The following is a 27,783-nucleotide window of genomic DNA, read 5'->3' on the forward strand; positions in this document are numbered from 1 at the left end:
CATTTTTAATTTGGGTTATTTGTTTTTTTGGGTGTTGTGTCTTTTAAATTCTTTATGTACTTTAGGTACTAATCCTTTATAGGATAGGCCATTTGCAATTTTCTCCAGTTCTGTATGTTGCCTTTTAGTTTTGTTGATTATTCCCCTCACTTGCAGAAGCTTTTTAGTCCCAGTAGTTCATTTTTGTTTTTGTTTTTGTTTTGCCTCAGGAAACAAATCTAGAAAACAGTTGCTATGGCTGATATAAGAGAGGTTATTGCCTGTGCTCTCTTCTAGGAATTTATGGTTTCAGGTCTCACATTTAGGTCTTTACTCCATTTTGAATTTATTTTTGTGTATGGTGTAAGAAAATTTTAGTTCCTTTTGCGTGTTGCTATCCAGTTTTCCCAACATCATTTTTTTTAAAGATTTTATTTATTTATTTGACAGAGATCACAAGTAGGGATAGAGACAGGCAGAGGGTGGGGGAAGCAGGCTCCCTCCCCCTGAGCCACCCCCAACGTCATTTTTAGAGGAGAATGCCCTTTTCCTATTGGATATTCCTTCTTGATTTGTTGAAGATTAATTGAGCCAATAGTTATGGGTTTACTTCTGGGTTTTTTATTCTATTCCTCAGATCTCTGTGTCTGTGTTTTGTTTGTTTGTTTGTTGGTTGCCAATACCATACTATCTTGATCATGGCAGACTTGAAGTCTGAATTGTGTTGCCTCTAGCTTTGCTTTTCTTTTTCAAGATTGCTTAGGCTATTTGGGGTCTTTTTTGACCTCATACAGATTTAAGATTATTTGTTCTGGCTCCTTAAAAATGGCTGGTTGGGGCATCTGGGTGACTCAGTGGATTAAGCCTCTACCTTGGGCTCAGGTCATGATCTCAGGGTCCTGGGATCGAAGCTTGCATTGGGCTCTCTGCTCAGCGGGGATCCTGCTTCCCCTTCTCTCTCCGCCTGCTTGTGATCTCTCTCTCTGCCTGCTTGTGATCTCTCTCTCTGTCAAATAAATAAATAAAATCTTTAAAAAAAATGCTGGTTGTATTTTGATAGGGACTGCATTAAATATGTAGATAGATTTGGGTACTATAGACAATACATTACTTAACAATATTTGTTCTTATAATCCATGAACATGGAATGTCTTTTTATTTTTTTGTGTCATCTTGGAATTATTTCATTATTATTTTCTACTTTTCACAGTATAGGTCTTTACCTCTTTGGTTAGGTTTATTCCTAATATCTTATTTTGTATTTTGTACAGTTTTATTTGCAACTGTACATGGGATTTATTCCTCAGTTTCTCTTTCTGCTTCTTTAATGGTGTATAGAAATACAACAGTTCTGTAGATTGATTTTGTAGCCCATGACTTTATTCAGTTTATCAGTTCTAGCAGTTTTTTCATTTAGTCTTTCAGATTTTTTATATATAGTATCATGTCATCTGCAAGTAGTGAGTTTGACTTCTTTCTTACCAATTTTGATACTTTTATTTCTTTATGTTGTCTGATGGCTGTGGCTAGGACTTCCAATACTATGTTGAATAAAAGTGAGAGTAGACATCCTTGTCTTGTTCCTGACCTTAGAAGCTCTCAATTTTTCCCTATTAAGGATGGTGCAAGCTGTGAGTTTTTCATATATGGCCGTTATTATGTTGAGGTGTGTTACCTCTAAACCTACTTGGTTGAAGTTATTTATCATGAATGGATGTTGTACTTTGTCAAATGTTTTTTCTGCATCTATTGGAATGATCATGTAGTTCTTATCTTTTATTGGTGTGATTTATCACATTGATTTGTGAATATTGAACCACCCTTGCAATCCAGGAATAAACCCCACTAATTGTGATTTTTTAAAAAAATATATTGTTGGATTTGGTTTGCTAGTATTTTATTGAGGATTTTTTGCATTCATGTTCATCAGGGATATTGGCCTGTAGTTCTCTTTTTTAGTGGTGTCTTTATCATACAGTTTTGGTATCAGAATAATGCTGGGCTCATAGAATGAATTTGGAAATTGTCTGTACTTTTCTATTTTCAGAATAGTTTGAGGAGAGTGGGTAGTATTTCTTCTTTATGTGTTTGGTAGAATTCCTCTGTGAAGCCACCTGGTCTTGTGTTTATTGAGACTCTATTGATTATTGATTCGGTTTCTTTTCTGATTATTGGTCTGTTCAAATTTTCTATTTCTTCCTGTTTCAGTTTTGATAGTTGATATGATTCTGGGAATTTATCCATTTCTTCTAGGTTGTCCAATTTGTTGGCATAGACTTTTTCATAATATTCTCTGATAATTGTATTTTTGTGGTGCTATTTCTCCTCTCTCATTTGTGATTTTTTAAATTTAAGTCTTTTCTCTCTCTTTTTTTTCTTGTAAGTCTGGGTAGAAATATAAGAATTTTATTGCTTTTTTTCAAAGAACCATCTCCTGATTTCATTGATCTGTTTTTTGTTTGTTTTTTTTAGTTTCTATATCACTTAATCTGCTGTAATTTTTATTACTTTTTTTTATGGGTTTTAGGTTTTGTTGTTCTCTTTCTAGCTCCTTTATGTATAAAGTTAGGTTGTTTATTTGAGGTTTTGGTTGCTTCTTGAGTTAGGCCCATACTGCTGTGAACGACTTTCTTAGAATCACTTTTGCTGTATCCCAAAGATTTTGGACCATTATGTTCTCATATTCAGTTGTTTTTATGTACTTTTTTATTTCTTCTTTTATTTCCAGGTTACTTAACCAATGTATAATAACATGTTATTTAACCTCCATATATTATGCTCTTTCCAGATTTTTTTCTTACAGTTGACTTCTAGTTTCATAGTGTTGTGTTTTTTTTTTTTTTTAATCTCTTCTGTCACCCTGTATATTTTGATGGGAGTGTTTAGTCCATTTATATTCAAAGTAATTAGATAGGCATGTATTGTTGCCATCTTATATTATTAATTTTATTTCCTTTTTTAGAGTTTCTTTACAGATTTTTTACAGAAATACTCATTTTTACTGCTTTTTTGTTTCCTACCTTTTTACTAAAACTTTTGATCTCTCCTTTGCACTCAAAGAGTTCCCATTAATATTTCTTCCAGGTCTGGTTTACTGGTCACAAACTCCTTTAGTTTTTGTTTGGGGAAACTCTTTTTCTTTCTATTCTGAATGATAGCCTTATTGCATAGAGTGTTCTTGGCTACAGACTTTTCCCATTCCAAACTTTGATTATATCATGGCATTTTGGCTTGCAGAGATTCTGGTGAAAAATCTCCCACTAGCCTCAAGAGGTTTTCCCTCGGAGGTTGTTGACTACTTTTGTTGCTTTTAAGAATTCTTTTTCTTCTTTATCATTATATTTTGCAGGGTTGATTCCATTACGTCTTTGGCCTTTTATTGATTTTGATGGGTGTTCTTTGTGCCTTCTGGATCTGGATGTCTGTTTCCTACTCCATATTAAGGAAGTTTTCAGCTATTATTTCTTTAAATAAATTCTCTGGCTCCTTTTCTCTTTCTTCTTCTTCTCAGACTCCTATAATATGAATGTTATTATGTTTGATGGTGCCCCTGAGTTCCCTAAGTCTAATCTCATTTGGTGTAATTCTTTTTTCTCTCTTTTGTTTAGCCTAATTACTTTCCACTATTCTGCTTTCTAGGTCCCTCATTCATTCTTCTGCTTCTTTAATCCTCCTACTCATTTCATCAAATGTTTCTCATTTTTTTTTTTCTTGAGCCTTTTTATCTCCACTGTAATTCCTCATCTCTGTGTTAAGGGTTGAACTCATGTCTTCTACTGTTTTCCTAAGCCCAGTGAGTCTCCTTGTGATCATTGCTTTGAATTTTCTATCAAGCATGTCACTTATATCTGCTTTTCTTAGATCTCTGGCCATAGCTTTGTCCTGTTCTTTCATTTGGGATAAATGTCTTTTTTAAAAAAAATCATTATTTTTTTTAAATTTTTTATTTTTTATAAACATATACTTTTATCCCCAGGGGTACAGGTCTGTGAATCACCAGGTTTACACACTTCACAGCACTCACCAAAGCACATACCCTCCCCAATGTCCATAATCCCACCCCCTTCTCCCAAACCCCCTCCCCCCAGCAACATGGGGGCTTAAGTGGATAGGAGAAGAATCAATGAAACAAGATGGGATTGGGAGGGAGACAAACCATAAGTGACTTAATCTCACAAAAAAAATAATTATTTTTTTAAATTTAAATTCAGTTAGTGCAGGGATAAATTTCTGTCTCCTCACATTGTCTGCCTCTTTGTTTCTGTTTCTGTGTGTCAAGTCAGTCAGCTATGTCTTCTGCTCTTGGAAGCAGTGACTTTATGAAGAGGAGATCCCAGAGTGCCCTGCAGTGCAGTGTCCCCTGTCACCAGAAACTCGTTCTTCAGGAGAGTATCCTATATGTGATGCTTATGTCCTGCTACTATGTCTGAGTCACTTTTCCTTTTTTCCTCACTGACTCTCTGCCTTTGGGCTCTGTTTGCTGTTTGTGGTGTTAGCGGGACACAGGTTGGCCAGCTCTGGTGGGGGTTGTCTGCTGTGGACCTTGGGGGTGTGGTGGCAATGTTAACAAAATTTGCTAGGGCCTGTGTTTTATGCTGGATCCCAGTGTGCTGTGGTGACTGGGGGCTGCAAGCAGGGGTGACTTTGGGTGCTAAACTGGGCTCAGTATGCATTGATGATTAGGCATTGCTGGGCTTGGTTTGTGAAAGTGACTGGTGGCATGCAGCTGGGCTTTGTTTGGAAACTGGGTAGGGCTCATGGAGGCAGCTGTGCTCCAGGTGGCTGGTTGTGCTGTGCAGGCAGCTTTAACAAAATTTGCTCTGAGACTACAAGTGTCTATGCAGCCCAGATTCCTGCAGATGTCTCTGTTTATGCTGAGGGTCAGGGGAGGAAAATGGTTTTCAAAGATGTCCCCCAACATGGCCCAAAATCAGTATGAACAGATGTGTCTCTCATTTACCCCTATTATTGTATAGACAACCCTTAAATTTGCCTCTCCACACAGGATGGTGTCTATTTAAGGGCTGCAACTTAATATTTCTTGTCCTCTTGGTTCACCCATTGCTGAGTCAGGGGACCTTCAAAGCTCCAGGTTCCAAGTTTCATTGATTTTACAAACGTCAAGAATTCAGCCTCTCTGGTTTTTAAAGCCACATGTTATGAGGATTAGTCTTCCCCACATGAGTGAGCCCTCTGGTGCAAGGACCCATTTCTCTGCCCTCTCTTCTTTTGCAGCTTCCTCCTTGCTTCAGGCAGCCTCCCTCTGCCTTTCTGGCCTTCTGAACCTTTCAGATGCAGCTGCTTCTCTTCATTTAGTTGTGGAGTTTGTTCAGTTAATCTTAGAGTCATTCTCTGGTTTATTGACTTGGACGTAGATGGTATCCAGTTGTACATGTGATGCACTCAGGGTCCTGAAAAACAACTTTAAATTCATCGATATCAACAAAGCATTCTTGAAATTATTTTTGTAGATTTGTAGACCACATATATAATGCCACTAGTTATATCTGAATTAAGCTACATGTTGATTTATGTTAGAAAACATGTAATATCATTACTATCAATTTGTACTATGAAAACCTTCAATTTCAATATGAATTCTTGTACTTGCCACCTTTGTGATCTGGTGACAAGTGTCATAAGTGAGCTCTTTTCTTTCTTGAAGTTTTAGTTTGTCCGTATGCAGTGTGATGTTGATATATCTGAGAAAATGTAAATCACACTGCCAGTGTTTCTTTGATTATTGAGAATTTGGTAAACATACCTTTTGTTTCAATGAAATCTTGAATGGGAGTTAGTAATATAGTAAATTTTTATGGACTGCTTCCATTATTCAACCAACAAACTCTGACAAAGAATGTACATGTAATCATTAAATTCATTACCTTCTACCTCCTTCAGGGGGTCCATAACCTTGACATGATTCATAGCATTAGTTTGTAAATACTGAACGACTTTAACAATAAAAATCCATGGAACTTCATGTAAAGTCTGACATAGCACCATACGGATATACTATAGAGAATTCCACATATAATAAGTTTCAGTTTAAGGACATAAATATGGCCAAATATAAATGTGATCAGAACTATAAGTGGGTACATTTTGGTAAAAAATACTTTTGTTCTTTTATAAGATGCAGAGTAAGTAAGAGAATTAAGTAAGCAGAGGGAAAAAAAAGAGGTATTATAAATTATTAAGTATTGGTGACTATTGTTCTTTGGAGGTTCTAATTAGAAAGTCAAAATCATCACATTAGAAAAAGCCCAAGTTCTACTCTGATTGCCATGTGTCCTCTAAAAATAAATTTAAACTGCATACATCTCCTCTGTTAGGTGAAATCCAGTTGGCAAGCAAAAACAAAAGAAATTTTGGTTCCTTTAACAATTATATAACAACTATTACATTTAGAATTATGGTAATGGGAAAACCTTAAATCCTATAATTTCCAATTTATTTGTCTTTCCTAATTCTGATTTTCAATATAAGCTTAAAACCCAGATTATAAAGTATAATACCATTCTTTTAATGTTCTAAAACAAAATCTTACTCCATCCATTGTAAGTCTCTTGCATTTCTTTCTTAGGTTAGCTGTACTTGATTTATAATATTCCAAAAGCAAAATAATTTTTTTCTGAAGATTGAATTGCATCTTTTTTTCCTCTGAATTTGGAAATTTACATTCATTGAACTCTTTTGTTCCAAGTGCTGTATTAAAAGCTGAGGTACCTGAGACAGAAAAGATACCTCTTTACCTTTAAAGGGTTCACAGTGTAATAGGAAAAATGGATTCTATGCCAGTTTTTACTGCCAGGTATGCAGTTGGCCTCTTTGATGTCATGGTGAACTCATCCTGGACATGGGCAGGGCCAGTGAGGCACCCGAGACCAGCAAAAATGAAGCCATTATCATCATCTCTAAACTCACAGGGACAAAGGAAGGAGACTGGGTTGTACAAACACAGGAAAAGCTGGAACTGCAGAAGAGGCATTGCCCCCAAAGGGAAAAACCCTTAAAAGTGCACAGCTCCCTGTCAGAACCTTGGTGATGCAGAGAGCATGGGGTTGTGGATATAAATACCTGGGATGATTTTTCCTCCAACCCTCCAGTCTCTTGCTAGTGTCTTATATTAGCCAAATTGAACTGGGAGTCCCAAGCTCACAGATCCTGCTTTCATTGAATAATTACCTAACCTTTGAAACTGAGTTGAAAGTCAGCTCTCCTAGGAAAGTTTTCCTGGTCCCTCTCCCTAGTCTGATTCAAATATTTCTTCTATGGGTGTTTTTTCTATTACAGCATATGTCCCAGAATACCATCCATATTAACTTACTTGTCTGCCTCCTTCATGATACTGTGAACATCTCAAAGGAAAAGGTGTTGATGAATTTGACTGTTGTAGTCAACACCTAGCTTAGGGCTTATCTCATATCAGGTGGCTACGTGAAAAGGGATTCCATCAATGATGAAAAGACGACAAAAATGAAACATTTAATATTTGGGCCAAAGGAGAAGAGTCCTTTAAAAAAAGAGCTGAAGGCAAAGCCAAAGGAGATCGGTGACAATAATAAAATCTTGAGGATAAAAAATTATTTTTTTTCTTTTCTAAGCTGCTATAGATAGAATTGTAGTGCTTTTATGAATTATTTCCTTCTGTCTTATATTCTTAACTCACATGCACAAGTACATTACTTTTATTCACTTTGGATATATTTAACATGAGTTGTATAAAGTTTCTCATAAAAAAAAAAAGAGAAAAATGTCTTGAACTAGAATTTCTTTGGGGAAATCACTAGGTTTAAAATTAAACTTTCTCCTATTCTCTTTAGAGATCTAAATTTCCTGCCAGGGATTACTTCTCAGTCTCTTTTAAATTAAATACAAAGTTTTCTAACCAAACACAGTCATACTGTTGGCTAGGACGTCATGAACTCAAAATAGTACTCTGGGAAAGCTTTTATCAAGTTAACTAGAAAATGTAGATTTTAAAAATTAAATTATCTTGTTCCTAAATTATTTTAAATTCTTAAATTCAGTGCTTTAACTTTTTATCAATACAACTTCTGGAATATCTGCATATGAACACCCAGTAGTTCTAGTCAATAGAATCAGCCTATTTTAAAGCCCTGTCTAAAATGAAAGGGCATGATAAGCTTTTTAGGAGATGGAAATATCAGGTCCTAAGGTGTTCTGTACTAGACTTTTTCAGTGTTCATGTTCAAATCAAGAAAGAATTCCCTTTTAACAGTACTTAACTGCTGTAGCTTGCTATCATTTGCGTTTCATTGATAGTGTTGCCTTCGTGAGATTCCCGTTGGACCATTCTGTGCTCCTATCCTTAGAAAAAAGGGAATGAGCTGCCAAATGCTGTGGTGGTGTTTGTTTACATTTGAAAGACTTCCTACATGATCTATATCTTTTACATATTCAGTATTTAGATTGGCCTTTCCATTACAGACCAGTGATGCTATAAATAACTGATAATGGCAATTGTTGATGAGGGGTGCTGTAGAATAATGCAAAGGTCAAAGTATGATAATTCACGATCATCCTTAACAAAGCGTATAAGGCATTAAAATACTGCTACTGAACTACAGGCAAGGAACTGCACGACAGGAATCCCCTCAAGTAAACGTGACTGTGAGGAGGTTAAGAACAAGAATCAAATTTTCTCTCTCACGGTGAATGTCTAAATCCGAGGGTCAGCTTTTTGTGGATAATGCAGGAGAATAGATTTATGTACTATGGCTGCTCTATTACTAATTTAATCTCTGGTTAAGTGTAGTGCAGCTTTAAAAAAAAAAAAAACATGCTACAGAAGAAGTGTTTCGGTTCTGAAGACCGCATAGCTTTTAACCTCTTGCAAGGTCTTTCCGGTTGTGAATATTGCAATAAAGGAATCATTTCCATTTTGAGCATATGACACTTTTTTGTTTTCCAGACCCTGGTAATATTGAAGGAGTAAGAATCTGACCAGAAAGCCTTGCTTCATTTGCATATATGTGATCGTCATTTACATCTGACCAGCCTATTACCTGATAACAGGCTGCTTGTACTTACTTTTATCCCCCTACCCTAGCAGGCTGATGCTGATTTTAGATTATAGACTAAGGAAAACTGCCTTTTACAGGAAAGTATCTTTACACAGTTGTCTCTCTATTACAGATACTACTTTTTTGAGACAGAGTGCTATATTTCTGCCCCCTTCAGTTTCTCCTTTGACTTTCGGTTCCTGTATTCCTACAACTAAATTAACTGGCCAATAACTAGGCAAGGAGGCTTAAATACAGCTGTGCTTCCCAGTCATTGTCATGCCATTGCACCTGTAGGAAACTATAATATAAGTAATACTCTGGGTAAATTAGAGGAGATTTGAGGGGGTATTTATATATATGATGATAAGATTAAAAAGTCTATGTTTTTTAATGGAATAATGGTAAGAGAAAGCAAAACTTTGGAAGATACTAAACATTGGATTTCAATAGCACTAATGATTTTTTAAAAATGATAAAACCTTAAATTTGTATAGTGCTAAATTTTTTCTTTAAGATTTTATTTATTTATTTGAGAGGGAGACAGTGAGAGAGAGCATGAGAGGCGAGAAGTTGGAGGGAGAAGCAGACTCCCCGTGGAGCTGGGAGCCCCATGCGAGATTTAATCCTGGGACTCCGGGATCGTGACCTGAGCTGAAGGCAGTTGCTTAACCAACTGAGCCACCCAGGTGCCCCAATCGTGCTAAATTTTGAAAACTATAAAGTACTCATGAAAGAAATTGAGGAAGACACAAAGAAATGGAAAAATGTTCCATGCTCCTGGATTGGAAGAATAAATATTGTGAAAATGTCTATGCTACCTAAAGCAATCTACACATTTAATGCAATTCCTATCAAAGTACCATCCATCTTTTTCAAAGAAATGGAACAAATAATGCTAAAATTTATATGGAACCAGAAAAGACCAAAGGGATATTGAAAAAGAAAGCCAACGTTGGTGGCATCACAATTCCGGACTTCAAGCTCTATTACAAAGCTGTCATCATCAAGACAGCATGGTACTGGCACAAAAACAGACACATAGATCAATGGAACAGAATAGAGAGCCCAGAAATAGACCCTCAAATCTATGGTCAACTCATCTTCGACAAAGCAGGAAAGAATGTCCAATGGAAAAAAGACAGCCTCTTCAATAAATGGTGCTGGGAAAATTGGACAGCCACATGCAGAAAAATGAAATTGGACCATTTCCTTACACCACACACAAAAATAGACTCAAAATGGATGAAGGACCTCAATGTGCAAAAGGAATCCATCAAAATCCTTGAGGAGAACACGGGCAGCAACCTCTTCGACCTCTGCCGCAGCAACATCTTCCTAGGAACAACGCAAAAGGCAAGGGAAGCAAGGGAAAAAATGAACTATTGGGATTTCATCAAGATAAAAATTTTCTTATTGTGATAAAATGTATATCACATGACATTTTACATGTATTACATGTGTTCCTTGTTGATAACACTTATTTTTTATTTTTGATAATAACCATTTTATGCATGTAAAGTGGTTTTATGGTTTTGATTTTGCGTTTCTCTAAGGATAGTGACATTGCCCCTCTTTTTATTGTTTACTGGTAATTTGCATGTCTGTTCCGGTCCTTTGTCCGTCTTGAATTGGGTTTTTAGTTTTTGGTTGTTGAGTTGTAGGAGTTCTTTATATAGTCTGGATTTTAATCTCTGATCAGAATATGATTTGCAAATATTTTTCTCAAATTCTGTGTGTTTACTTTACATTTTGTTGGTAGGGTCCATTGATGCACAAAAGTATCAATATTGATGTAGCCAATATATTTATTTTTTATTGTTGTTGTCTTTCCTTTTGGTGTCATCTCCAAGAAATTGTTGCCAAATGCAGACACGGGGTCTTTCCCCTAAGTTTTCTCATGAGAGATTTATAGCTTTTACATTTAAGACTTTGATTTAGTTTGAGTTTATAAGCAAGGTAGTTATTTTGCAGATGGATATCTGGTTTTCCCGCCCCCATTTATTGAGAAGACTGTCCTTTTCCATTGACTAGTCTTAATACTCTTGTCAAAATCTGACCATATGTGTGAGGGTTTATTTCTGTACTCTTTTTTCTAGTCTATTGGACTTTATGTCTGTCTTTATGACAGTGTAATTCTGTTTTGCTTATTGTGGCTTACCACATATTTTGGTAAATTTTGATTTCAAGAAGTATAAATCCTCTAACTTTGTTCTTCTTTTTCAAGATTGTTCTGGTTGTTTGGGATCCCTTGAGATTCACATGAATTTTAGAATGGATTTATTTAGTATTGTGGAAAAAAATTATTGGGATTTTGGTAACAATTGCATTAACTATGTAAATTCTTTTGAGCATTACTGATATTTTCATAATATGAAGTCTTCTGATAAATGAACAGGGGATGTAATCTCATTTGTTTGTCTTTAAATTCTCTCAGAAAGATATAGTTTTTCAGTGTACAAGTATTTTGCCTTTTTGGTTGAGTTTGTTACTAAACATTTTATCCTTCTTCATGTGCTTATAAATGGAATAGGTTTTTTTTAATGCTTTTGTGGATTATTCAACATTAGTGTGAAAGCACAACTGGTTTTTGCATGCTGATTTGTATTCCACAATTTTGCTTAATTTCTTTATTCTATGAGGTTTGGTTTTGGTGGAAGCTTTCATGTTTCCTACATAGAAGATAGTATTGCCTGCAGAGGTTATTTTACTAGTTTTTCTTACAATTTGGGTGTCTTTTATTTCTTTTTCCTCCTTAATTCCTCTGTTTAAGGACTTCCAATAATATGTTAAATAGCAATAGTGAAAGCAATCCTCCTTGTTTTGTTCCTCTGAGGAAAAACTTTCAGTCTCTCACCACTGAGTCTGAAGTTAAGTGTGGGCTTTTCGTATTGGGCCTTTATTATGTTAGGTAGTTTCCTTTTGTTCCTACTTTGTTGAATCTTATTATGGAAGGGCATTGGGGTTTTTCAAGTGCTTTTTCTGCTTCAATTGAGATAATTATATAGTTATTTTCCTTTATTCTGTTGATGAGGGTGGGTTACACTGATTGATTGTTGTATGTTAAACTATCCTTGCATTATAGGAATAAATCCCACTTGGTCACGGTGTACAATTTTTTCTTTCCTGCTACATTCTGCTTGCCAGTATTTTGATGAGCAGTTTTACATATTTATCAGGGAGTTGGCCAGTAGGGTGTTTTATCTATATATATTTTAGTGTCTATATATATTTTTGTCTTTGTGTTTATCTTTGCTATCAGGGAGGTACTGGCCTCGTAGAGTGAGTTAGGAAGTGTTCAATTCAATTTTTTGAAGGAGTTTGTTGGCATATTTACTTATAGTCCCTTTCCTGTGTTTTATATCTTGTGATTTTTTTTTTTTTTTGGTTGAAAATCAGACATTTGTTAAAAACAGCCACCTCTCTGAGTCTTTACAGAATTACAAGCCTATCAAAACAATGTTGTTACTTTTGCTTTGTTCTGTCTTATGCCTTTTAGTAGGAGTAAGAGAAAAAAAAAGAGTCCACACACATATATGTATTGCATATATAACTTAAAATATATAAGTAAGATATATAAAATTGCATATATATATAATTTTTAAGAACATCATTTTAATCCATCTGAATTCCTAGCTTATGTTATTTCTGCAGGCTTTCTAAAGATATTCCTTCAGGTTTTTTTTGTTTTTTGTTTTTTGTTTTTTTAGCATTTCTTGTGGTAAAGGTCTGCTGGTAAATGATTCCCTCTCTTTTTCAATTTAAAAGTTTCTTTAATTCCCTTTCAGTTTTAAAGACAGTTTCACTGGCTGTAGAATTCTTGTTCATTTTTATTCAACACTTTGAAAAGAAATTTCAATATTTTCAATCATTTCAGGTATCTATTTTTATTCATATTGATGTTTGTCTTTATTAAATGAATCATTTTTCTTTGCTTACAAGATTTTCTGTTTATGTTTGGATTATAACATTTTGGCTATAGTGTATCTGTTATTAAGCTTTCTAGATCCTTGCATTGTTTTCTACCAAACTTAAGGTTTTCAGTCATTTAGTTTTTCAAATATTTTATCTTTCCTGTTCTGGGATTCCATTTATATCAATATTGGACTGTTTTGTATTGTGTAATAAGTTTCTAATGTGGTGTTAATTTTTTTTAATCAGTTATCCTTGTGATTCTTGAGTTGATAACTTTACTGCTGTAAAGTTTATTCAATCCATACTATTGTTGAGCTCATGTATCATCTAATGTTTTAATTTTGATTGCTGTACATTTCATTCTCTGAATTACTAGTAGTTTGTTCATTTAGAGGGCCCATTTTACTCTAGAGATGATCCATCTGTACATTCATTTATATCATAATGTTCTTTAATTTATTTGAATAATTTTCCTTTAGTTCATTGGATATATTTATGAAAAGTGGCATAAAAATCTTGGTTTGATATGTCCAACATCTTTACCCATTTGGTTATTTTTTAGTCCATAATGATCACACTACATTTTTTTCCTGCATGTCTAGAAAAAAAATTTTTTATGTCTAGACATTTTTTATTGAAAATGATATTATTGATAATATATTTTAGTGACTCTGGAGTCTGTCATGTTCATATGAAGATTTTTGTTTCTTGTTTTAGTAAGTGGTTAATTTATCTGGTTTCAAACTGTAAACTTTATCTCTTGCACCATATGCAGCTACTCCTATTTCTGCTCTGTTTTTATGGCTTTCCACTGTTGCTTTTTTGTGCATTCCTTCTCTATTTTTCTGTGCTCTGTCAGTTTCAGGCTCTCCCTTCTGAAACTTTAAGTCTACCAGGACTTAACAGCTTTGTGCCTCTTGCTGTTTGAATTATGTCTGGTTAAAAATTTACTGTTAGGAGAAACCTCAGCTTTGAAGATTGGGTCCATGTAGCTCTAGTTTTTGAGTATAGTTTTTTCTCTGATCTCTACCTGCATTTTCCCTTACTTCCTGTTGTCTTTCCTATACCTGCGTAGCTTTGTTGTTAGGATTTCTCCTCTAAAATTTCTTCCAAATAATGATCCCTGCTTCCTTTCACCAGTGAGGTTATAATTGTGCCATTTTCTGCAAAAATAGCCAAAGGGTAAGAGAGATTGTCAGTTTTCTCAGATCAAAAAGCCACAAAAGCACAGTTCTCACCACTCTGCATTGCAGGTTTGTGTGTGTGTATTATGTTTTCCTCTGATTGTTTCTTCTCTGTAAGTTTCCTAGTTTGTATTTTTGAATTAACTTTATATATTTTACATAATACTTATGATTATTATCTTTGGGGAGAGGGGGGACAAAACCATTTTAATCCCCACTAGTACTGAAATTTCATCTATATAGCATTCCAAAATAAGTTTTGGCTGTAACTTATATTGATTTATGCTTACTGTGAATTTCAAAATCCTATAACATTATAAGTCCATTTCATAAATTTGGAGAAAATCATGACTCTAGTGAGCAGAATCCAATTTGCTAGTTGTATTATGGAACTTTCAAAATTCCAATGAAGTTACAAGTAAAGTTTTGAATAAATATCCTTATAAATCAGTGCTGGAAAGATTGAATTTATTATTTTTTAAAATTTTTTTTTAAGATTTTACTTATTTATTTGACAGACAGAGATCACAAGTAGGCAGAGAGACAGGCAGAGAGAGAGGGTGGAGCAGGCTCCTTGCTGAGCAGAGAGCCCGATGTGGGGCTCGATCACAGGACCCTGAGCTCATGACCCGAGCTGAAGGCAGAGGCTTAACCCACTGAGCCACCCAGGCACCCCAAGATTGAATTTTTTAAAAATCAGGTCGGTCTTAATAAATAAATGCATTTGCCACAAACACTGCTGGCTCTTATTGTTTCAGGAAGTATTAAGAATTCTCTCTTATTTTTGCATGACATTAAAATCAATAAACTAATGGCTATATCATTTGTATACCATACTGAAATTTTTAATTTTCAAGTAATTTTGTGTCTTCTACCTTGCTTCTATTTGTAATGCATCTGTGTGATATATTAAGCCTCTCTTTGTATCTGTATCTGTATCTATAGATTCTTCCCTTATGTGCAAGATGAACTCAGCTTCATTCTCTAGAATTAATGCCATTGTATTTGTTACAGTTGAGGGACTTAAATGACATACAAAAATACCCATATTTTACATTACAGTTTACTTTTGGTTTTATACATTCTATGGGTGTGGACAAACATGTAATGGCATCTATCCACCATTAATGGAGAGTACCTTAATTGTCCTAAAAATCCTCTCCTTTGCCTATTCTTTCTTTTCTTTCTACCTACTAAAGCCCTGGCAATTACTAACCTTTATTGTCTCCATAGTTTTGCCTTTGCTAGAATATCACATAGTTGGAATCATACATCATATAGCTTTTTCCAGTTGGCTTTTTCAGTGAATAATATGCACTTAAGTTTCCTCCTTGTCTTTTCATGGCTTCATAGTTCATTTCTTTTTAGTGCTGAATAATATTCCATTGTTCGATGTACCAAAGTTTATTTGCCTACAGAAGGACATTCGGTTGCTCCCAAGTTTTGGCATTTGTATATAAAGTTGCTATAAACATCCATGTGTGGGTTTCTGTCTGGAAATAAATTTTCATCTCCTTTGGCTAAATAACAAGGAGCATAATTTCTGGATCATACGAAGAAGAATATGTTCAGTTTTGTAAGAAATTATCAAACAGTCTTTTAAACTGGCTATACAGTTTTGCATTCCCACCATTAATGTATGAGAATTCCTGTTACTCTACATCCTTGCCAGCATTTGGTGTTGTTAGTTTCTGGATTTTGGCCATTTTAATAGGCATATAGTAACATCTCATAGTTCTATTTTATTTATTTAAGATTTTGTTTATTTGGGGCGCCTGGGTGGCTCAGTGGGTATAGCCACTGCCTTCGGCTCAGGTCATGATCTCGGGGTCCCGGGATCGAGTCCCACATCGGGCTCTCTGTTCAGCGGGGAGCCTGCTTCCTCCTCTCTCTCTCTCTCTCTCTGCCTGCCTCTCGGCCTACTTGTGATCTCTGTCAAATAAATAAATAAAATATTTAAAAAAAAAGATTTTGTTTATTTGTCAGAGCACAAACCAGGGAGTGGCAGGCAGAGGGAGAAGCAGACTCCTCACTGACCAAGGAGCCCTATGCGGGACTTGATCCCAGGACCCTGGGATCATGACCTGAGGTGAAAGCAGTTGCAGAACCAACTGAGCCAGCCAGGTGTCCCAACATCTCATTGTTTTAATTTGCATTTTCCTGAACAACATCTGTATGGAGCATCTTTTGATATGCGTATTTTTTGTCTCCTGCATATTTTCTTTGGTGAAGTGTCCATTCAGGTGTTTGCCTCATTTCTTTTTTTTTTCTTCTTCTTCCTGTCTCTTTTTTTTTTCTCTCTCTCTCTCTCTTAAACAGGGGTATTTTAATGCTTTTTACAATAGGATAAATAGTTTTCTTGGTGACTGCAGATATGTTAGGCTGTTTGGTGGTATTCAGAACCATGACAGTAGTGGTGGTTTTCTCTGATTGGTATGTAGTCTTCAGTAATTATAAGGAGTTATTTGTCTGAAACTGCTCTCAAAGCAAGACTGCATTTATCCATCCATTGTTTTCAAGATTGTTGGTAACTGGGGCAATATTTTCTGCAAATAACCTTGCCTCCATGTCTTCCAAGGTCCAAGTCACTCACGTTCACCTCAATAACCGTATCTTTGGTAGTAACACCCAGAGTGGTATATAGTTGGGATGAGGGATTCTTTTTTACACCAAGTATCGGCAGGCAAAAGGTGGCTTTCAGTTCAGGCTGTATTGCATGGGCCTTTTTGAATCGTAAGTCCATTGGCCTAATGAATCTCTCATATTTGGATAGTTTTTGAGTAAAACCATCTCCAACAAAGCAGACATTAGTAACCATCCTATTCCATCATTCTTTCTCTTCAGATAACTTTTAATATTTCTGTTTCTTCCCGGGTGCAAACTTTGTGCAAAGGAACTTCCCATTTTCCTACTTTCTCGTTTCATTTTTGTTTAATCATATTGGAAAGTACTGTAGCTCTGGACTGTTCCTCCCTGTCCAGCAGATACACAAGTACTGCTCCTTGTGGAGTCCTTTCATCTTTCTTTCATTTAGTGTTTGTCTTTTCATGCAGCTCGGGCCTTTTTCATTTGTATTTTCCTGGCATGGTACTGTTTATGGTAGAGCTTAGCTTTCATCATTTTGCCTTCATTATTTTTTTAATTATTATTATTATATTTTATTAAGGTACATAGTCACCATACAGTGCATCATTAGTTTTGATGTTGTGTTCCATGATTCATTGTATGCATATAACACCCAGTGCTCCATGCAGTCTGTGCCCTCCTTAATACCCATCACCTGGCTCACCCGTCCCCCTGAACGTTCTTGAGCCTCTTGACCTTCATTCTTTCTCTTTTTCTCATGATAATCCATCCAGTAGCCATAGTGCTTCTAAAGCCACTCAACATTATCATTTCGTGGCATGGTGACAGCCATAGGGCTACTGGGGGCAGCTGCTGGGAAGCAAAGAAGCTCTCCATTTTTGGGTCTCACAGACCCACCAGCTGACTCCACACAACCTGTGATGGACAGACAGTTCTCAAACCTGGCCCTTTTTATAATCGGGTTATTTGTTTTCTTATTGTTGCATATTAAGAATTTTTTTTGTGTTTTATTTAACAGTCCTTATTAGATGTGGATGTTCCATATGAGCTTGAGAAGAATGTATATTCTGATGTTATTGGATAAAGTAGTTTACAGACGTCAATTACATTCATCTGATTAGTGATGTTGAGTTCACCTTTGTTCTTACTGATCCTTTGCCTATGAAATGTGTCAATTTCTGATAGAGAGGTGTTGAAGTCTCTAACTATGATAGCAAATTCATCTGTTTTTTTTTTGTTGTTTTTACTTTTGTTTTTTTCTTTTTAAAAATTCTGTTAGTTTTTGCCTCACATAGTTTGATATTCTGTTGTTAAGCTCATGGACATTAAGGATTATTATGCCTTCTTAGACTATTGACCTCTTTATCAATATGTAATACTGTTCTTTATCCTGATAACTTCCTTTGCCTTGGAACCTGGAACAGATTTGTCTGAAACAAATGGAACTTTCATTCACAGTAACATGTAAATAAATTCTTGCATTAATAATTGTCATTTCTGATAAAGTATAATTTTAAAATAATTTTTATTTTCTCAAAAAAATTTAAATTACTCTAATTTGTTTTGAAATCTAGGTCAAAATTTTTTATTAGAAGGTATTACTTACCTCTTGATTCTCCAAAACAGTTCATCGGTTGTTTTATTTGTTTTATTCATTATTCATTCACTTGACAAATATTTAGTTGAGGACATACGATGTGCCAGACTTTATTATTATTTTTTTTTTTTTTTGGTCAAATACATTAAGGATGTGTGAGTTAGTTTAAAAAAAAAAAAAAAAGGCATAATGGAGAACCCATGACAGAACTCCTAAAGAATTATTTACATCAAATCTGTATGTAGGTATGTGTGGATGTAACTGGTACTCTGGAATTGCTCATTGAGTTTCTCAAATATATTTGACTAAGAATTCCAACCCATACCTCCGTCAGCCAACTTTCTCTCTCTCTCTTTTTTTTTTTAAATAGAGTATAGTGCCTGTGTTCTACATAGTGTGTAATAGAAAATGAGATGTTGCAAAAAACAAGTGTTAAGAAATTCTCTAATCTTATAGTTATTTATTTTCCACAGAGTGTTCATTTTGAGAAGAAAATTTAAGCTTGAATGTCTGTTTTCTAAGTATTTCTTTTGGATTAGCATCTGATTTGGCAACTTAGATACTATTTTAGCTGTTAGTGTAGGTAGTTTTGGGCAGTGGATCTCAAAACTTAGCACGTACCTGAATAAGCTGGAGAATTTGTTAGGCAGACTGCTGAACTCTACACTGGGGGTTCTTGATTCAGTATGCCGAGATAGGGCCCAAGATCTGGTGATTAAAGTGAATTTCCAGGTAATCCTAATGTGGCTGGTTCTGACATCATACTTAGAGGACAACTAGTTTAGAATATGAAACATGGGGAGAAGGAGCTAAGTGTGGTCGTGATTTTAATACTCACCAAAAGAATTAGCACAGGCAAATTATTTAATTTTCCTTATCTGTGAAGTAGTAGTGGTTATGACTGCAGCTTCTCAGCTTTGTTACAAATATTGAATGACAAACTGTTATTAATACTCTCTAATTGAAAGGTTACAATTTAGGGGCACCTGGGTGGCTCAGTGGGTTAAAGCCTCTGCCTTCGGCTCAGGTCATGATCCCTGGGTCCTGGGATAGAGCCCCGTATCAGGCTCTCTGCTCAGTGGGGAGCCTGCTTCCTACTCTTTCTCTGCCTGCCTCTCTGCCTCCTTGTGATTTCTGTCTGTCAAATAAATAAATAAATCTTTAAAAAAAAAAAAAAGAAAGGCTACAATTTAAAAACCAATCTAAAAGCCTCAAATACTTTTTTCCATTTCAGAAACCAGTATTTTTTTTTTTTTTGGCCTAAATTCTATTTTACAAAGAATATAATTAATGAGCCTTTAAATTTTCTGTTTTGAAATTAGAAAATAAATAAATACAGCTACATTGTATAATTCAATTTTGAAATTTATCCACTGTTGTGTGTGTGTGTGTGTGTGTGTGTGTGTGTGTGTGTAAAAACTTGCCTCACAAAGATTTTCTGCAGTGAATGCCATACTTTATTGAAACAGGAACTGTGGGGGCTCCTAATTAAAATAGTTGGCTTTGATACATGTTATATTGAATTTGAGTTGGGAAAACCCCAGGTGGTTGTATAAAATTTCAGCAAATGTTGTGCATGACTTCATTTTTATTTCATGAAACTAGGAAAGAGAAATCCAAAAGCACTTTGCTAAAATTTTAAGTCCCCCCCCCCTTTTCTTTAAATTGAGATAACATGCACTTGTAAAGGAGAATTTTGATATAGAAAATCACAAATTCTCTAACACTTTTATTTAATCTTCAGCAACAGATTCAGGAAATATTTATTGAGTACCAGTGAGTTTAAGCCACTTTGCAAGGTTTTCTGGATTCACAGGGTGATGTAGATAAGTGAGTTAAAATCTGTTCCTTGATATGTATAGAATCTGCGGGGGGAATAAAGCTTTATATTCAGTGAATTAAAATGTAATGTGAAGAATACATCTAAGAAGTTACATATAAATGCTAGGAATGTTTTAGGTGAGGGGGTAATTTTGAATCAAGGACTTTAGAGCCTAGGAATCTAAGGGGGCTTGGAAGTAAGAGTATATATGAAATAAGTTGTGGAGGAAATATCAAAGTAGTATAGAGGACAGACCAAGAGCAGAGGTTGTTAAGTATGCTCAGGAGAAGGACAGATACAAGGGAGACAAAGAACAGAAAGGGCCTGATGTATTCAAGTCATTACATGAATGTTACAATAGTTATAAATCTGGGTGTCTGAGTAAAGTAATATGTGAAAGTCGATGCCAGATATTTTTATGGAAAGTTATTCCTCTGATCCCAATGAATGGAGACTTTATGCATAAAATAGTGGTGAGCAAAGTATGGTCTATGGGCCAATTCTGGCCTGAGGCCTGTTTTTGTAAATACAGTTTTATTGGAACATGGCTCTAACCATTCATTTAAGCAGTCCATCGAAGCTTTTATCCTATGAAGACAGAAGTTTAATAGTTGTAACAGAGATCTTATGGCCCACAAAACCTAAAATATTTACTATATGGCCTTCACAAAAAATAAAAATCAGACATAGTTATGTCTGTGTGTTATCTATCAGTGCAGTATAAAATGTACCATTAGTTACAAATACATGATGATATAAAGAGCTTGCACCAGAATGCAAATTAATTCACTGTTTCCTTTATCTAGAAGGCCGTGCTCTGAAAAAAGCTATGTCAGCTGATCTGGACACCGTGGGTAGTGAATAGATTTGTATTTTACTGAAGTTTTTTTTATTGTCGTGTAATGGCGTATAGTTTAGTTCAAGGGTCTTTGACTCAGTAAAGATGCATTGAAGATTTTTTTTTTTAAGATTTTATTTACTTATTTGTCAGAGAGAGAGGGAGAGAGAGCGAGCACAGGCAGACAGAATGGCAGGCAGAGGCAGATGGAGAAGCAGGCTCCCTGCCAAGCAAGGAGCCCGATGTGGGACTCGATCCCAGGACGCTGGGATCATGACCTGAGCCGAAGGCAGCTGCTTAACCAACTGAGCCACCAAGGCGTCCCTGTATTGAAGATTTTTTTAAAGATTTATTTATTTCATTTTATATTATTTTATTTTAAAAGATTTTATTTATTATTTATTATAGATTTATTTATTTATTTGACACAGAGAGAGAGATGACAAGTAGGCAGAGAGGCAGGCAGAGAGAGAGAGGGAATCAGGCTCCCTGCCGAGCAGAGAGCCCAATGCAGGGCTCGATCCCAGGACCCTGAGACCATGACCTGAGCCGAAGGCAGAGGCTTAACTTTTTGACCCACCCAGGGGTCCCAGATTTATTTATTTTAGAGAAATCGTGTGAGCAGGCAGAATCCTTACTGAATGTGGAGCCTGACTTCGTGCTCAATCCCATGACGCTGAAATCATGACCTGAGCCTAAACTAAGTCAGATGCTCAGCCTACTGAGCCAGGTTCCCTGTATTGAAGATTTTTCTAAGCAGGATGGCAGGATCAGATGTGTATTTGTGAAAGGACTAATAAATTGAAATAGAGCCGTCCCCCCTTTTTTGGGTCTCTTCTGCATCACCAAAGCATACTGTAGACGGCATGTGTGTTGTGTTTTAGAGTCAGAACCTTGGGGATGCAGCTAGTAAGATTTGATGCTCAAGAGCTAAAATTCCTTTTCCCTTAATTTGTATTCTGAAAGTCGCACACGGGAGCACTGACTGGTATGGTTGCTTAAGAAGCCTACTACAGCAGTTGGTGGGTCAGTGGGGGAGCAGTAAGTTTCACACAAGAATTGTTCATTATAGATAGTAGCATAATGCTGTGGGAACCAGCAGAATAATTGTATTGTTGAACACGTTATATTTTCTGCTACACATGAAGCTAATAAACTTCATGACCACTTTTACTAGATCATATCTCATCAGATATGTTAAAAACGCCTGTAATATCATGACAAAGGACATTTTTAAGCCCCCCAAATAAGCCTAGAGAGTATGTGCTTGATATTATAGATGCACAGGGTCAAAGGTTAGTTTGTTCTAACTCAAAAATATTTTGATTTGTCCATCTAAGTGTATTTTTTTCTTACTAATTTAATTAGCGGAAATACCCAGGAGATTCTCAAATAAGAGGATAAAGGCAATATTTTAATTGCTTACTTTATGTAATGTTAAGACTTGCAGAAACTGATCTTCCTATGAGGCCTGGAAGACTTTCCTTAAAATAGCATACACTGTAAAAAACATCTCTATCTTTTTTTTTTAAGATTTTATTTATTTATTTGACAGACAGAGATCACAAGTAGGCAGAGAGGCAGGCAGGGTTAGGGTGGGGAAGCAGGCTCGCCGCTGAGCTGAGAGCCCGATGCAGGTCTCAATCCCAGGACCCTAAGATCATGACCTGACTGAAGGCAGAGGCTTTGACCCACTGAGCCACCCAAAAGATCTCTTTTTATAATCACTATTTTTAATGACTTTTACATCATCACCTGGTATGTTTACTTTTGCAACTCCTGGGTGTACAACACTCCTTCAAGTGTTACAACACTTTCCATGTGGTTTATGATATGTTTTATTAGAAAATATAGATATACCTATACAAAGTTCTACTTCGTACCTCAAATGAGAAAAGACCTTTTGAAGGCCGGTGGAGAGATGCTGATATTTTGTGCGAGACAACATTGTCAGGTGTGGTCATTACTGCTTGGCTCATTCCAGGAGGCGAGTTGATTTCCTTTGCAAGTACATGCTTGAATAATCTCATCCTAGATACAGGCAAGTGTTTGTGTAATTTGTCATTTTTCCATTAGGGATCATACATACTATGTCATGTGCCCACAATTAATGTATGTAAGATTGGTGACCGATGGAGGTACCGCTCCACCAGCACTGTGTTCACAGTAGGATGTAAAAACACCGATGCAGTTTTGTTGCTTGTAGTGTTCAAATTGATCACCTGGTATCAGTATCTCCTTTTTTCTTCTTCTTGAAGGTGGGAAGTTTTACAGAGGTATATAATTATAAGATATGGTTTTAGTATTTTATATTTGCATTCAAATTTTAACGGGTGATATTGATTCAGGAAAATTAAACATGCATGGTTGTTCAGTGCATAGTTTCTGGGGAAATTAGTACAGAGACCTCCAGTGGAAGAACTTTGACTAGATGCTTTTATCATTGCCAGAATTGTGACTTTTAGTCAGTTAATTCCTCCACGGTTTCTTGTTGGGTTTGTTTTGTCTTTTCTTACGTTGTTTTTCTCCCCTCAGTGTGAGACACATTTATCAACTTTTCATGAATAATTTCATCTGAATCCATAGTTCTATCACTCCTTTAGTCTTTTTATTTCTACAAATGTTTTACTAATTTTAATCATTTATTTTGTGTATTGAGTAGTTTTTGAGTTTCTATGAACCAGGTACTGCTTTGAAAACAAAATAGAGCCCCTACACACACACACACACACACGGTTGAACATCCTGCATAGTCCATGGCACGTAGCAAGCAGTCAGCAAATATTATATTCATTAAACACGATACATAGGTTTTCCTCCAATTTGCTAATGATGTTTCAGTGATGACTTTGATCATCATTTCAGTATCTTTGATAGAAATCCTTGATTTGAATACAGTCCATTTTTAAACACTTCCCCTCATATTAGCAATTTTTGTATATTATTAAAACTCTCACTTTCATATCATGAAGATCATCTTAGAGAAGCTTTATTGTTTGACCTTTTACACTGCAGGTGCCATCTACCTGGAATTTATTATTTTTGAAGGCTGTGAAATAAGGGCAAGTTTTGGGTTTTTTTTCCCACATTGCTACCTAATTTATTCAGTACACACAGAAGAGATAGTCCTTCCTTTAGTGCTCTGAAGAACCAAACTTTTCATAAGTCAGGTGTGCACATATATATATAAATGGGTGTTAGGACTATTCCATCCATTTATCTGGTCCATTTGCTTGTCTTTACTCCAGTATCTCTGTGTCTTGATTATCCCACCTGCATAATGAACACATCTGTCAATAAATTCTCTAACTTTGTTCTCCTTTATGTTAAAATTGGCTATTCTTTGTCTTTTGGATTTCCATAAGAAGCTCAATATCTGCTTGCCAATCTGGGAAAAAATATCTGTAGAAATTGTGCTAGATCTCAGTGAATCTATAAATCAGTGAATAAGTTATATATTAATTTCTGTTCTTGATATCCCTAGGATGCTGGGATATTAGGCACACAAGGAACAAAGCTGGAAGTGCTTATGTATTGAGACATTATTAATTCAAATTAATTTAATGATCCTGTCTCTTAACAAATGATCTTGACTCATACCCTCTGTGGTTTGTAGGACACTAAACTCTTTATTCCATTAGCAGCAACTACTGACATAAACATAACCACAAATCACAACTGTCATTTATTAAATATATAAGATAGGCCAGGTACTGTTTTAGATGTTCCTTTATTTTATTTTTAATTCTTTTTTTTAAAAAATGTTTTATTTGTTTATTATTTGAGAGAGAGAGATTGAGAATGAGTTGGAGGAATAGTAGAGGGAGAAGCAGACCCCCTATGGAACAGGGAGCCTGAGGTAAGATTCAATCCCAGAACCCTGGGATCATGACCTGAGCCATTGGCAGATGTTCAATGACTGAGCCACCCAGGCACCTTTTATTTCTAATTCTTAAGATGTTATATGGAACATTTCATAAATGAAGAAACTAATATGTTATAAGAGGTTAACTGTCTAATGTTGTCCACTTAGTAAATCATGAGGTCAGAGACCAACCCCTGTTGTATGCTGTGCCCACAATCCCATTCCTGGGGCCTCAGGCAGACAAAACTGCAGAGACTGATGATAAATATGTGGGGGTTGAATGAATACTTACATGTTTTTCTCCATTGATTTGCTATTAGTGATTCACATTTCTTTCCTCAAGAAATATGATGAAACTTTCAAGATAAAAATGGTTTTAATAAGTAGCAAATTTACATTCTATAGTATCTAGCATAATACTTAAGTGAGAAAGTGGTAAGAAATCTAATTAATCAAAATGCGTGAAAATGCCCAAACTGTGGGGAGTCATCTCTTCATTTAATACTTCAGAAGACTGTGTGTTACCTAGCTGTCTTTAATGTTTTATTATTTCTTTTAGAAATTGATATTTAAAGTGGGGGCATCAACTCTTTCTTTTATGGCAAGATTTTATTGATATTCAGTTGTTTTCAACCTTTCCTCTTTGATTCAGAGGTAGGAGAAAAAGACACACTTTAAAAATTATCTACCAGCTTGTTAAAATATTAACAATATTTAAGTAAAACTGACTTAAATTAATAGAGATTAAACTTGAACCTTGAAAACCTTTTAGACTTCTAAATAGAACCCCAGGCCAGTTTGCTATTTTACATGCTTAATTTTTTATAAATATTTTTCTTTTTTATGTGCCTCTTCTAAAAGTATTCAGTTCTTTAGAGTCCTTTTTTTAAAAAAATTTTTTATTTTTTATAAACATATATTTTTATCCCCAGGGGTACAGGTCTGTGAATCGCCAGGTTTACACACTTCACAGCACTCACCAAAGCGCATACCCTCCCCAATGTCCATAATCCCACCCCCCCTTCTCCCAACCCCCCTCCCCCCAGAAACCCTCAGTTTGTTTTGTGAGATTAAGAGATTAGAGTCCTTTGTACACACATGAAAATATGATTTCACTCACACGTGGAATCTAAAGAATGAACAGAAAACCAAGCAGACTCTTAAATACAGAGAACAAACTGGTGGTTTCTAGAGGGTCAGTAGATGGGGGGGATAGGCAAAATCGATTGAGAGGTACAGACTTTAAATTTCCAGTTATAAAGTAAGTAAGTCACAAAGATGAAACATACAGCATAGGGAATATTGTCAATAATGTTGTAATAATATATGGTGACAAATGGTGACTACACTTATCATGGTGAGCACTGAGTAATGTTTAGAATTGTTGAGTCAATATGTGATTCATCTGAAACGAATAACATTGGCAGTTACACTTCAGTAAAAAAATTAAATGTTGAAAAAAAAAAGCCATACAAGACTGACATTATTAGCAATGTTATTATAAATAACAAAACAAAGAAAAAGCACACAACCAAGTAATTACACATTAGACCTGGTAATTTCAGCCTTTTCCATAATTTGTACACATTGTACCAACTGATACATGGATTGTAAATCAAAATAGTAGAGTAATTCTTTCTTTCTCTCCTTCTCTCTCTCTCTCTCCTTTTTTTTTTTTTTTTTTTGGCTTCTTTGATGCCATCAAATAACTTTATTCACACAAACATCCCTGAATTTACAAAGCCTGAGTCATTCATCCACATTAGGGGGATTCATAGTGTTCAAGGAGCTTAAATATAATCTATCACACCAACCCAAGAAACCAAGAAACCCAAGTACAAAAATATTCATATAAAGCTGTTCACATGCAGGTGCTAGATTACCAGCTTCTGCGTAAAAAAAAGAAAGTAAAGAAAAATGGATTTATTATCTAGTATTTGAAACTTACTTTGTTCCTAGGCTAAAGCCTCCTTGCCCCTGAGTTGACCCCAAACAAATGTTAAATCATTGCAACCTGCTTTCCTGCTTAGGGCCCCTGGGGCACAAAAGATTTCTTTAAAATGTTCCTCAATCAACTCCCTTCCGCCTGTGGGCTCTCATGGAAAAAGATGTGGACACATCTGGCAACCAGTGGCAGTGGATTCAGTTCTGGAAGCTTATGTTACCAACCTCAAGTCCTACTTCCTGGTTTGTGCTCTGAAGACATTTCTCTAGACAGGGAACCCCTGTCCTCCAAGACTAGCAGACAGGATCAGAGATGTGTCTGGCATTCCCAAAACTATGTCTCAGCCCATTGTGGGAGGATGGCCGAGTTCCTAGGTGACTGACTGGGGGCCACCAGACAGACCAAGGGCAGGGAAAGGAGTCAGGGGAGAGGAATAACCCAACACCCACCAGTGCCCCCCATATATGTAGGGGGTGCAGGCGCAAGCAGGATCAAAGTTGAGCAGTGCGCGTGATGGATGGCCTGGAAACACAGGCAGTTTGGAGCAAGCACGAGTGAGGGGTGAGGAAGAGAGTGAGGGGTCCCCTCCTTAGGCTGTAGAGGCAGAACTCTTGCTATTCCAAGTTTCTAAAAGATACTCTGATGCTGAAGCTCAGACATCTAGGCTATTAAGATCTGTTTTCTTAAAAAAAAAAAAATGTGACCTGCAACAGCATAAAGATTACAAGAATGCTCTTTTCCTTTCCTTAGAAAAAAGATTCAAGCAAAAATAATCTTACTGCTCCAAACCCTGACTTTCTAGGAGAGAGCTGATAGGTCAAGGAGCTGAGAGCCTTGGAGGAAGGGACTGATAGAAGCAGGGAATACCCAGGCACAAGAAGGCTTTGAGGAAGGTGGTGAGTGGTTTTTGTACCACAGGATCAGGGTGCAGAGGGAGTGCAGGGCATATGGTCCTTGTCCCTGCCATGTTTGTTCATGTGCTCTGGGACACACCACTGGCAGTGCCGGAAAGGAGACCAGGGC

The 27,783-nt window shown here is 36.0% G+C and overlaps 1 protein-coding gene and 1 pseudogene across 2 annotated transcripts in view; one reads left to right on the top strand and one right to left on the bottom strand.

Moving 5' to 3' along the window:
- Positions 1–27,783, top strand: part of MALRD1 (MAM and LDL receptor class A domain containing 1) — a gene marked incomplete at its 5' end in the record, with an annotated part of 779,396 nt that overhangs the window by 265,943 nt on the left and 485,670 nt on the right. The window lies entirely within an intron of this gene.
- On the bottom strand, positions 16,589–22,980 carry LOC309868866 (ribosome biogenesis protein NSA2 homolog pseudogene; annotated as a pseudogene). Its single transcript has 3 exons — positions 22,834–22,980; positions 17,381–17,480; positions 16,589–17,232 (listed from the first exon to the last, which is right to left on the bottom strand). The product of its transcript is annotated as a ribosome biogenesis protein NSA2 homolog pseudogene (transcript).

This window comes from Mustela nivalis, assembly GCF_964662115.1.
Source record: "Mustela nivalis genome assembly, chromosome: 7".
Lineage (NCBI taxonomy): Eukaryota > Metazoa > Chordata > Mammalia > Carnivora > Mustelidae > Mustela > Mustela nivalis.